This window comes from Ascaphus truei, chromosome 3 (genome assembly GCF_040206685.1).
Source record: "Ascaphus truei isolate aAscTru1 chromosome 3, aAscTru1.hap1, whole genome shotgun sequence".
Classification (NCBI taxonomy): domain Eukaryota; kingdom Metazoa; phylum Chordata; class Amphibia; order Anura; family Ascaphidae; genus Ascaphus; species Ascaphus truei.
Genome location: NC_134485.1, coordinates 114,320,510 through 114,332,807, shown reverse-complemented (window position 1 = coordinate 114,332,807; position 12,298 = coordinate 114,320,510). Strand labels below are relative to the sequence as shown.

The following is a 12,298-nucleotide window of genomic DNA, read 5'->3' as shown; positions in this document are numbered from 1 at the left end:
TGCAGTGGAGTTGTGCAGGTAACTGCATCTGTCTGTTGGTTTCTTGTATACAGATGTGTGTAGTTTTCCATTTTTCAGTGTTACTGTTGTATCTAGAAAGTTTATTAGGTTTGCCGAATAATCCATTTTGAGTTTAATTGATGGATGGAATGAGGTCAGGGACTCGTGGAATTGTTTTAGGTTTTCTTCACCCTCTGTTTTTTTTCTGCTTTCCTAAGATCTGTTTTAGCCATACAGTAGATTTCTTTGTAAATCAGTATTGCTGACCTGAGGAAGAGAGGAGAACTCTTGAAAGCTTGTCCTATGACATAAATTGTTAGTCCAAATAAAAAAGGTCTCACCTAATACTGAAGTACTCATTTATTCTGCACTATCGCAACTGGACTAACACAGCTATTTTTGTTATATATATATATATAATTGTGGTGATTACCTAGTCTATAGTCTCAAAACCAGCTTAGCCATTACAACCAACCTCACACTGATGATACCCATCAAGGTTGAAACATGTCTGTGAGTGGGTTTAATGGCTTTGCATCTCATCCCAGCCTCTGTCTAAAAGCTGTGTTTAAAACAGCATGCATTGGCTTGAGGATTTGCATGTGTAATACGAGCTTGAGACAAAAGGTGGCACTGAGTGCTCATTTGCATGTCATTTCCCAGAATCCCTTGCTGCAGTGGAAGCACTGTATGCTGGGCAATAATGGGGAAAGACAGGGTTGCAGACCTGTCTAAGACATGCAAATGAGCATACAGTAATATTTACAGTTGCTTTATGCTTTACTGTGGAGGGTTTTAGTCACTTTTTTTACCCACCATAACCTTAATAGTCGTGGTGATTACCTACTCTTATCTCATTTGAGCAAATGTCAGCAAGCCAACCTCACACTGATGATACCCATCAAGGTTGAAACATGTCTGTGAGTGAGTTAACTGACTTTGCATCTCCCAAGTCCTTGCTTAAAAGCAGTGTTTAAATCAGCATGCATTGACTAAGGGTTGCTCATGTAATGTGAGCATGAGATAAAAGGTGGCACTGTGTGCTCATTTGCATGTCATTTCCCAGAATCCCTTGCTGCAGTGGAAGTGCTGTTTGCTGGGTGATAATGGTGAAAGACAGTGTTGCAGACCTGTCTAAGACATGCAAATGAATATACAGGAATATTTGCAGTTGCTATATATATATATATATATATATATATATGTATGATATATTGTGTTGTCACTATGGTTATGGGCATGGATTACATCTGCCTATATTGCTAAGTGGGACCACACGATTAATACTGTATGCAATCTAGAAATGGCAGTAATTAATTAGTATTGACATCCTAATTTCCTTCCAAGAACAACATTCTTCAGATTGCCACTCTTCATGCATTTATACTAACCAGTCTCAACGTTATCACAAGTACACCCCTATATGGCTCTATACGTCTTTGCCAGAGATAATTTACATTTGTTCTTCTTTAATTGCTCTTTCTTTAACTACAGTAACTCACACCTTAGTCTTAGTCATTCATAAAAAAATGTATATATATATTTTAACTGAAGAGGGTTTTTTTCCCCTCCTAATTTTTTTTCTAAGGTTGTGACATAGCCTGGGTATCATAAGGTTTTGTTTTTTATTGAAGGTTTCTAATAAATATGGAAAATGATCTACAATAAAATGTATGCATGAATAGAAAGTTGTAAATAAAGACTGGAGGTAACAGTAGTATCTTTATTTCTCAAAGATCCATCCCTCCACAAATATTATGAGTGATACTGTATAAATTGATAAAGAAAATTAAGACAGACAGCAATGGATGATAGGATAGAATAAAATTCTTGAATGAGGGTATCACAATCCTGGAGAAAGCAGAGACAATGTACTTGATAAAAAATGTATTAAAAAATGATACTACTTGTGACGGAAGGGGGTAACCAGGCTATACAATAAAGGTTAAGCCCTCTTGTTACCCCTGAAACCGTGGGGTCCCTGGTAGCTCCATAAGTCAGGGACAAGGGATAATACAGTACATGTGGAAAATAAAGTGACCATTGCTCTTTTCTGTTTTCATGTTCCCTTAGCCCTAGAACTGTGAGATTTCTTGTGTGTCAGTTTTAGGTGGGATATTTGGGTGGAAATGCAATTATTTTGTTTGCAGGAGTTCGGAGGCCAAAGTTACAGGTAGTAGTTTAATTCTCCCCAGTGAGCAGGCATGATTTGTCAGTACAAGGAGTGAATTATACCAGGGCTAGCCAGTGTCCAGTGTCCCCCAGACTCCTGAATTTCAAGCACAAATATCCCCAATCCATTTCCCGTATAAGTATAAGCAGTGTTCGACAAACCTATACATTTGCTCGCCTCGGGCAAGTGGATTTAACCCCATGGCGAGTAAATATTGGCCCAAGCAGCACACGTTTGGTACTAGGTGGCGAGTAGATTTTTTTGTGTGGCGAGTAGATTTTTTGGTGATTTGTCAACCACTGAGTATAAGGTTCCCCAAAGTACAGATGCAGCGGAAAACATTTCACTGAGCCGCTTTCGTGAACTCTACTGTATTCCACGTGGCATTCATTCATTATTCTTCCATGAACGCTGCTGTGAACGCTGCCAATCACACGAGTCATACCTTTGTTTACCGTTATTGATTTATTTGAATTACCTGGATTCTGATTTCTTTGTGTGCAGTTCGCATATCCTCCAGATGGCAAATTAATTCCCTTTGCACTACAGTATCCAGTGGCTAATACAATTACAGTACTATACAGTACTGTACTGTAACAATTTGCAGGTGTTTAAAAACCATATAAAAACTAAGTCTACTACTTTGACCCATTTTGAATCGACTTTGGTCGCTGAAGACGCTGAAGTCGTTATCAAATTTTGGCGTTTCATAATAAAAATCTCTAAAACACAATGCTGTGGGCTTTTTTCTACATTTTTATCCTTGCTCAATTGTTGAATGGACACTATGTCAACTCCATGTATACCAAACCTGACAATAGTTATGCACATTTAATATTTTCTGCAATTATGCTGGAAAAGATAAGATGGCGACCTTATCAGAAATATATGAATATTTCATTTCGAACTATGATTTTTTCAAATTTTCACTGAAGGTTCGTGGGTGGAAGCATTTGGTAAGGCAAACATTAAGTAATGAGCAAAGCTTTTTTCGCACTGCACCTCCTCCGGGCGATAGAAGAGGGTATTGGTCTGTGATTCCACATTTTGACAGTATGTTTGCTCATGGCAACTACTAAAGGAGAAAGTTCGGTTTTAATCCATTTAAGATTCATCTTTCCTGATCCAGCAATGTACCAGCACCAGCTTACCAATACAATTGCAATAACGGTTCGACCGTCAGTGAAAAAAGGTGAATCGTAATCCTTGCTACCTGGCCCTGCCAGATTACCAGCAAGATTTCCAGCCAGATTTCGATCCAAATTTCCAGCCAGATTTACAACCAGATTTTCAACCATACTACCAGCCAGATTACCAGACAGATTACCAACATGATTATCAGTTTCAGCAGTTTCAGCAGTTTCAGCAGTTTCAGCAGTTTCAGCAGGCACCTGTCAACTACGTGTATAATGCTGTACACTATAATGCAGACTACAGGAGTGACCCCAGCTTGTACGCACAATACACTTATGACATTGGCTCACCTGCAACCGTTTGGCAAAATTTATAATGAAGGTAAATATAATGTACTACAGTATACTGTATTACACTATACAGCACAGTATTAACTTGAATTCCCATACAGTGTCAATGCTTGTTCTGTATTCATGCACACTACAGCACGACATAACGCATGCGCAATACTGTAAATAATAGCACACTGTAATTTTTTTTTCCAGAAAAGAAACTTTGACTTCGAACATCAATAGATAACGATAAAGTTTGATGGAAATCTAATATCGTTTTTTTAAAACTGTTCTATTTTCACTTTTATACTGTCAGTATTACCAGCTTCATGCTTTTAAAACTTTGCCACGTTATTATTTTGAACAACACACTATGCACTGTACAGTACTGTATGTGATCAATTCAATTACATGTCATAATCTGTACTAAAATTTCACAAAGAGAAGTTTCTTGTTTTTATTCCACTTCCATGTTAATAGAAAACACTGTTATGCATGTTGTTCATATTTAATCAATTGGAATAATTATAAAATGTCCAATTTCTGTTTCCACACGCATGCGCATTGTGAATCTGATTTACAAATCCAACGAGGAAAATTTTTCAAAGTTACAATGTAATTTTAATTGAGGAGAGAATAATTGTTATCTTTATACAAAACTTTTATACAAACAGGGTCTCTGTGAGTGTTAACTCTTTATTACATTTCAAAACAGTTACAACAGTTGTTTATTAATACTTCACGATCACCCATGCAGTACTCTAACAGACCAATTCAGTTAGTTCCACGCGCATGCGCATTATAAATCGGACTTAGAAAGTTAGAAATCCAACGAAAAAAAACAACATTTTTAAGGGACATTTTTTCTTGAGTAGAGTAGGCGAGAATAATTGTGAGCTTTATACCATACCTTATATAGTATGATGCTATGTTTTCATATACATTTTCAAATACATTTTTACATTGCTATTATCACAACCATTTTATTTTATCAATGATATTGCATTTTGCAGTATAATTAGACTATATAATTAGACCCACCCACAGACAGATTGTTTCAACCTTAATGGGTCTCCTCGTGCAAATGAGCATACAGTAATATATCCATTTGCTATATGCTTTGTTGTGGAGGGTTTTTATCACTTTTTTTACCCACCATAACTTAACTGAGTATGGTAAATCCTGTCCCTTGCTTCTTTTTTTTTTTTTTGCATAGCTGGCATAACCAACCCCACACTGAGGAGACCCATTAAGGTCGAAACAGTCTGTCTGTGGGTGGGTTTGCTGGCTATGCATCTTAACCCTGGCTGTGCTCAAAGCTGTGACCATGCAGCAAGCTTAAGCCTATAGGGAAACCATGTTGAATGGTTTTGAAGCAAAAAGTGGTAATGTGTGCTTGTTTGCATGTCATTTCCCAGAATCCCTTGCTGCAGTGGAAGTGCTGTGTGCTGGGTGATAATGGTGAAAGGCGCAGTTGCAGACCTGTGTAAGACATGCAAATGAGCATATAGTAATATATATATATATATATATATATATATATATATATATATATATATATAATAACAAACTGTGAATAAAAAGAAAGAAGAGCCAATATGGTGAAGTACGTATAATTAAGGTTTCCACAATGCAAGCACTGATCCTACTTACAAAGTGGTAGATAAAACAAAACAAGCATGTCGGTATAAATAGATCTCTTGATAAAGTCTTCCCAGACGAAACGCGTAGAGCAGTGTGCTTTTAGAGTTCCTAAAGTCAAACGGACTCTCTTAATAATATGCCTTTTTAAAAGCATGTTTGGACTTTCATACGAAGTTTTATTGTTCCTCGTTTATTGAGGAGTGTCGGTGAAATACAAGATCGCCAGTAGCATTTGTATAACAGACTACAACAGAGCAAACATCGCGAGAACAGCTGACCGAGAGGAGAAGGAGCCAAACTGCAGTCGCTTTGTAACATCAGAAGGCTGAGAGCGGATGGCGTCCTATGCTTCCCTGGGTGTTCTACTGCCTGTGCTGCTGTGAAAGATTTATACCGACATGCTTGTTTTATCTACCACTTTGTAAGAGGATCAGTGCTTGCATTGTGGAAACCTTAATTATACGTACTTCACCACATTGCCTCTTCTTTCTTCATTTTAGGTTTCCAGTCCCCCCTTTATTACTGGACATTCAAAGTTTGTATCCACGTGTGTTTATTATTTGTAAACACTGTATATAGGTTGCGCCCTCCTTTCCTCTTTTTATATATATATATATATATATATATATATATATATATATATAATATATCCCAACAAGAATGACCTAGGCGCAAGTGGAGACAAGAAAAACAAACATAGGGTAATACGTTCTAACAATTTCACCGCCAGAGGGTAAGATATGCACTTACAGTGTGTAAGATATAATCAGGCCTTGTATCCACTCTGGGATCTGGAACAATTATGAAGAATCTGGAACATCCAGCAGCATCTCATCCGCAGGAAGCGTATCCTCGTGCGTAGTGTCACATGTAGGAAGAGAAGTGGGACACACACATAGTGTAACACAGTTTATTGTAAAATTAATAAAAATGACAATAAGTAAAATACTCACACTTTGTGAGTTATCATAAAAACTTTTGAGAATTTAGAGCATCTCACACTCATCAAGGGTGGGTATCCGTGGATCTATAAACAGTCTATGTAGGTTCCCTATACAATGTCCTAGTAACCACTTGTGATGTTATGGCCGGCTGCCAGAGGTAGAGAGACACTTTTGCAGTGCACTCTAAATACTGTCCACAGCCTTTAAGGGCAGGGTATTAGTTCCGGTGTTTTGAGACCCGTCGTAGGGGGCCGTGCGTCTCTTAAACTGCACCTGATGTGCCAGTGGTACTCACGCTCCTTCAGGGGTACAGAGTATTGATTCCCCTTCTATTAGTGTCAGTCCCAATCATCTGCAGACTTCCCCGCTCCTCTGACTGCTTGCCTCCTCCGTGGCCGTCCGGCAGCACGTGATGGCGTGGTGACGTCACTCCGTCTCGCGAGATTTGCATCCAAATCCCCCGGCTCACTGTGTAGATCTACGTCCCACAGTTCTTTTAATTAATTTTACACAGTATCATTCAATAGCAATTAGATTTGTTTAATATATGATGTTGTATCTGCATAAGAGTCATTATGCATTTGAAACTGTGTTCTAGTTATTAAGCATAGACATAAGGAACCAATCACATCTTTGCAGTGATGAGACGAGCTTTTTAAATAACATTGATTTACTGTCAATACATTGCCTGATGCTATATCCTAAGTGTATACATATGTGCATGATACACATACACATATATGTAAGATACATACAACATTCATAGGTTTAATATATCAGCATGACACAGGAAAGCAATAACTACACGGGCAATGGGAATGAACAGGTTAAATTTTTAATTGATTTTCGCGGGCTTTTTGAGTGTATATAATCTGGCAGTCACCGCTTCTCCCCACTCCAAGACGAAGCCCTATCTGTAAGGGTGAAACGCGTAGAGGGGGAGATTGCGGTGTAGCCCTTGTGTTGTGGTCAATAAAGTTTTTCAGAAGAACATCAGGGAGCTTCATTTCTTCAGGCATGCGCAGTAGCGCCGTTTCACCTCTTCGTTCCTGACTTTCACCGACGGCGGCACGCAGTAGCTGGGGAGGAGAGCAGGTCCCAGACCAACGGTGCAGGAGAGGTAAGAGGACATCCCCCTGCACAGGTCAATTCAGTGGCCACGCACAGCTCCCTCCCACATAGCTACATTGCCTGGAGACACCCTGAGGGTGCATCTGCCTTTATACACAGAAGCGCATGACAGCGTCAGTATCTACTCGCAGCAATGGCTGTTAAAAAGATTTCCAAGGATCTCAGCATGCTAATTAAGGAGATGTACACGAGCGGACACCGAATTGCTGCTATCCAACGCTGGTTAGCTATTTCTGGCCTCATTTCGCCAGCAACCACCGTGAGCTATCATGCACACGGAAAAAACAGAGAACGCAAAAGGGCACCAAGGGTAACTAACGCGTAAGTATATTTATAAAACTTTAAAAAAAAAATATATAAAAAAATGTACTGTACATCTACAGTACTGTATCTAATATTTTTGTTATTTCTGTTGATTTATATTACAACACTATATATATTTTGTATATTTAGATTACAACAGTATATATTATTTATATTTATATTACAACAGTATATATATTTTGTATATTTATATTTATATTACAACAGTATATATATTTTGTATATTTATATTTATATTACAACAGTATATATATTTTTTTTATATTGCTGCATATTAATAGAACAATATATTGTATCCTGTTGATCTACTGTCTCTAATATTTTTACTTACCGGATAGTTTTTCTTTACATTGTAGGGAGACAACTCTTCTGGTGGACAAAATAAGTGAGGAGAATGATGAGAAGAGTGCATTAAGGGTCAAATACACTCTGCAGGAAAAACACAATCTCACTGTATTCGAGACCAGCATAAAGGAGATGAGACGCAGCATTGGATGGAAATATGGACATGTGAGGTTAGTACTGGACAGTACAGGAGGTAAAAGTGTTGTTTAGGAAACTGTACTGTAACGCTAAAATTATTTATTCCTTGTCATTACAGAGCGTTCCCCATGATAAGGGACGCAAACAAAATCAAAAGAGTGGTCCAGGCCCAGGCATGGATCGACAGTGGGGAAACTTTCCAGGATTGCATCTTCACTGACGAGTCTACTGTGTCGCTGGAGAGATTTGCAAGATTTACATTCCACAAAAATGGCCGCATATCTTTGAAGCCGCGGCCAAAACACCCCGTGAAGCTGCATGTGTGGGGTGCCAACTTTAGGCGTGGACCAGGATGCATTGTCATCGTTGAAGGTAAAATATATCAAATATAATGTAGCCTTATGCACTGTACTTTAATAGTGTAGCCTTACTGTATGCACTGTACTGTACTATTGTGCAGTTTTTTGAGCACTTTTCTTTTCTTGCTATAGGAATCATGAATAAAGCTTTCTTCAAAGACAACATTGTCCCTGAGAAAGTGCAATAAATCACACGCGAGTTCCCCAATGATCACCGCTTCTACCAGGACAACGATCCGAAGCACACCGCGTCAACAACGCATATCCTTGAGCGCGGTATCAACTGGGTGAAGACACCAGCGGAGTAATTTTTTTCCCACGGTTTTTACTGTGTACTGTATCTCTTAAACTAATTGTCCTTTTTTTCCAATGACAGATCGCCAGACTTGGGGAGGGACAGTGGACAGGAGGAGGGGAGGGGGGAGGGACAGTGGACAGGAGGAGGGGAGGGGGGAGGGACAGTGGACAGGAGGAGGGGAGGGAGGAGGGACAGTGGAGGGGAGGGGGGAGGGACACTGGAGGGGAGGGAGGAGGGACAGTAGACAGGAGGAGGGGAGGGGGTGGAGGGACAGTGGAGGGGAGGAGGGGAGGGGAAGGGACAGTGGAGGGGAGGAGGGGATGGGGGGAGGGACAGTGGACAGGAGGAGAGGAGGGGGGAGGGACAGTGGAGGAGAGGGGGGAGGGACAGTGGAGGGGAGGGGGGGGACAGTGGAGGGGAGGGGGGGAGGGACAGTGGAGGGGAGGGGGGAGGGACAGTGGAGGGGAAGGGGGGAAGGGGGGAGGGGGGTGGCCAGGAGGAGGGGAGGGGGGAGGGACAGTGGCCAGGAGGAGGGGAGGGGGGAGGGACAGTGGACAGGAGGAGGGGGGGACAGTGGACAGGAGGAGGGGGGGACAGTGGACAGGAGGAGGGGGGACAGTGGATGGGAGGGGGGGACAGTGGATGGGAGGGGGGGGACAGTGGATGGGAGGGGGGGACAGTGGACGGGATGGGGGGGACAGTGGATGGGAGGGGGGGACAGTGGACGGGAGGGGGGGGCAGTGGATGGGAGGGGGGGCAGTGGACGGGAGGGGGGGGACAGTGGACGGGAGGGGGGGGACAGTGTATGGGAGGGGGGGGGACATTGTATGGGAGGGGGGGGGACAGTGGACGGGAGGGGGGGGGCAGTGGATGGAAGGGGGGGCAGTGGACGGAAGGGGGGACAGTGGACAGGAGGGGGGGCAGTGGACAGGAGGGGGGGCAGTGGACAGGAGGGGGGGCACATACACTCACACAGTGTCACACACACAGTGTCACACACACACACACACACACACACACACACACACACACACACACACACACACACACACACACACACACACACACAGTGTAACACACACACAGTGTCCCACACACACACAGTGTCACACACACACACACACACACAGTGTCACACACACACACAGTGTCACACACACACACAGTGTAACACACACACACAGTGTCCCAAACACACACACATTGTCACACACACACACAGTGTCACACACACACACACACACACACACACAGTGTCACACACACACACACACACACAGTGTCACACACACACACACACACACACACACACACACACACACACACACACACACACACACACACACACACACACACACACACACACACACACACACACACACACACACACACACACACACACACACTGTCACACACACAGTGTCCCCCCCACACACACAGTGTCCCCCCCACACACACAGTGTCCCCCCCACACACACAGTGTCAAACACACACACACACACACACACACACACACACACACACACACACACACACACACACACACACACAGTGACACACACACACACACACACAGTGACACACACACAGTGACACACACACACACAGTGAGAGACACACACACACGTCACCTCTCCTTACGGCCGCCGCCATCTTAGTTAGTCCGCGAGGGAGGAAGGGGGTCCTTCTGGGCGCTGCCATCTTAGGTGCCGCGTGGCAGGAGCAGGCTGCCTGCCCACTGCCTGTCGGAGCACCGGGGGGTAGCTGAGCGGAGCACCGGGGGGGAGCTGAGTGGAGCACCGGGGGGGAGCTGAGTGGAGCACCGGGGGGGAGGTGACCGGAGCACCAGGGGGGAGGTGAGCGGAGCAACGGGGGGGAGGTGAGCGGAGCATCGGGGGGGAGCTGAGCAGAGCACCGGGGGGGGAGGTGAGCGGAGCACTGGGGGGTAGCTGAGCGGAGCACCGGGGGGAGCTGAGCAGAGCACCGGGGGGGAGCTGAGCGGAGCACCGGGGGGGAGCTGAGCGGAGCACCAGGGGGGAGCTGAGCGGAGCACCAGGGGGGAGCTGAGAGGAGTGCCGGGGGGGAGCTGAGCAGAGCACCGGGGGGGAGGTGAGCGGAGCACCGGGGGGGAGGTGAGTGGAGCACCGGGGGGAGGTGAGCGGAGCACCGGGGGGAGCTGAGCGGAGCACCGGGGGGGGGACACGGGGAGAGGAGGAGGTGCGCGCGGGTCATGATGACTTGGATTTCAGGCTGATGTTCGGGGAGGAAGAGGCGGAGCCTCCGGGACCGGCGGGTAAGAGACCGGGAGATGTGCTGCTAACACTGTGAGCCCCACAACCCCCCCCTACCCTGTGTGTCTGTGTGTCTGTGTGTCTGTGTGTCCTTTGGCCCGTCACTCCGCCTCAGGCCAATGAGAGGTGTGCGGGGGTGGGCGGGCCAAGGGACCAATGAGATTTCCCCTAGGGACAGAGGCCATGCAGACAGGCATACAGTGCTTTCACAAATATAGTATAAGATATTATACATTGCAGTACATATTATTAAATAATATTCTTATAAATGTGCATTATTCATGTTTCCCCATGTTTTACAAATGTTTTCTAAATTTGTATCCAATTTCAATCTGCCAGAAGAACTTAATAAAGACTGCATTATGTATTATTCATGATTATTTTTATATTTGTATTTTTGGTTCCTGATAAAATAAAATAAATATTTATTTACATTCCTGCTAATCATAATCATTGACAAGATCCACCCCCCCCCCACACCCACAGTACAGCAATGAATAAGAATGAATGACAAAACAACATGAATCAGTTAATGGTTTTTTTAACTTTCAATTCTCACAATGCTGTGCAAATCAGATTTACATTTCAAATTCGGAAAGGGATTTTCCAAAGCGTTACCGTAAACAAAGCCTCAAAGGGTTGGGGGGGGGGGGGGGTTGTGTGAGTCATGTGCAGTAATCAGCTAGCTCCCATCTCAAAGAGGATCACACACAGGCGCAGCGAGGCTTTGTAGCTTGGCTATGGACAGATTAAGAACACAATGGCAAGATTCAGAAAATTAACGACTCTGGGTGAGGGGGGGTTGGGTGACTCATGCGCAATAAGCAGCAAGCTCCCATCTCAAAGAGGATTAGAGTACACGCAAGTGCAGTGAGGCAATTGACGCTCGGCTAGGGACGGATTAAAAACACAATGACTAACTTCAGAAAATTAATGACTATGTGGAGGTGTCTGTCAAAAAGAATTTGTGTGTGCGTGGGGGAGGGATGAAGGATTAGTTGTGCAGCAGTTCAAAGAAATTACATACTCTAGAGTAGAGTACAGTAATTTCAAAAGGCAGTTCATCATAATAATTTGATCAATAAAACCCCCAAATATAACCCCCAAATACAGTACATAAAAAGCACAGAAATCAACCATGTGCAGGCAAACGCACAGATTGAATATCGTAATATGAGAGGAAGT

At 43.6% G+C, this 12,298-nt stretch overlaps 1 protein-coding gene across 1 annotated transcript in view; it reads right to left on the bottom strand.

The window, feature by feature from the left end:
- PTCHD1 (patched domain containing 1) overlaps window positions 1–12,298 on the bottom strand; it is a 256,961-nt gene that overhangs the window by 84,130 nt on the left and 160,533 nt on the right. The gene's annotated exons all lie outside the window — the stretch shown is intronic.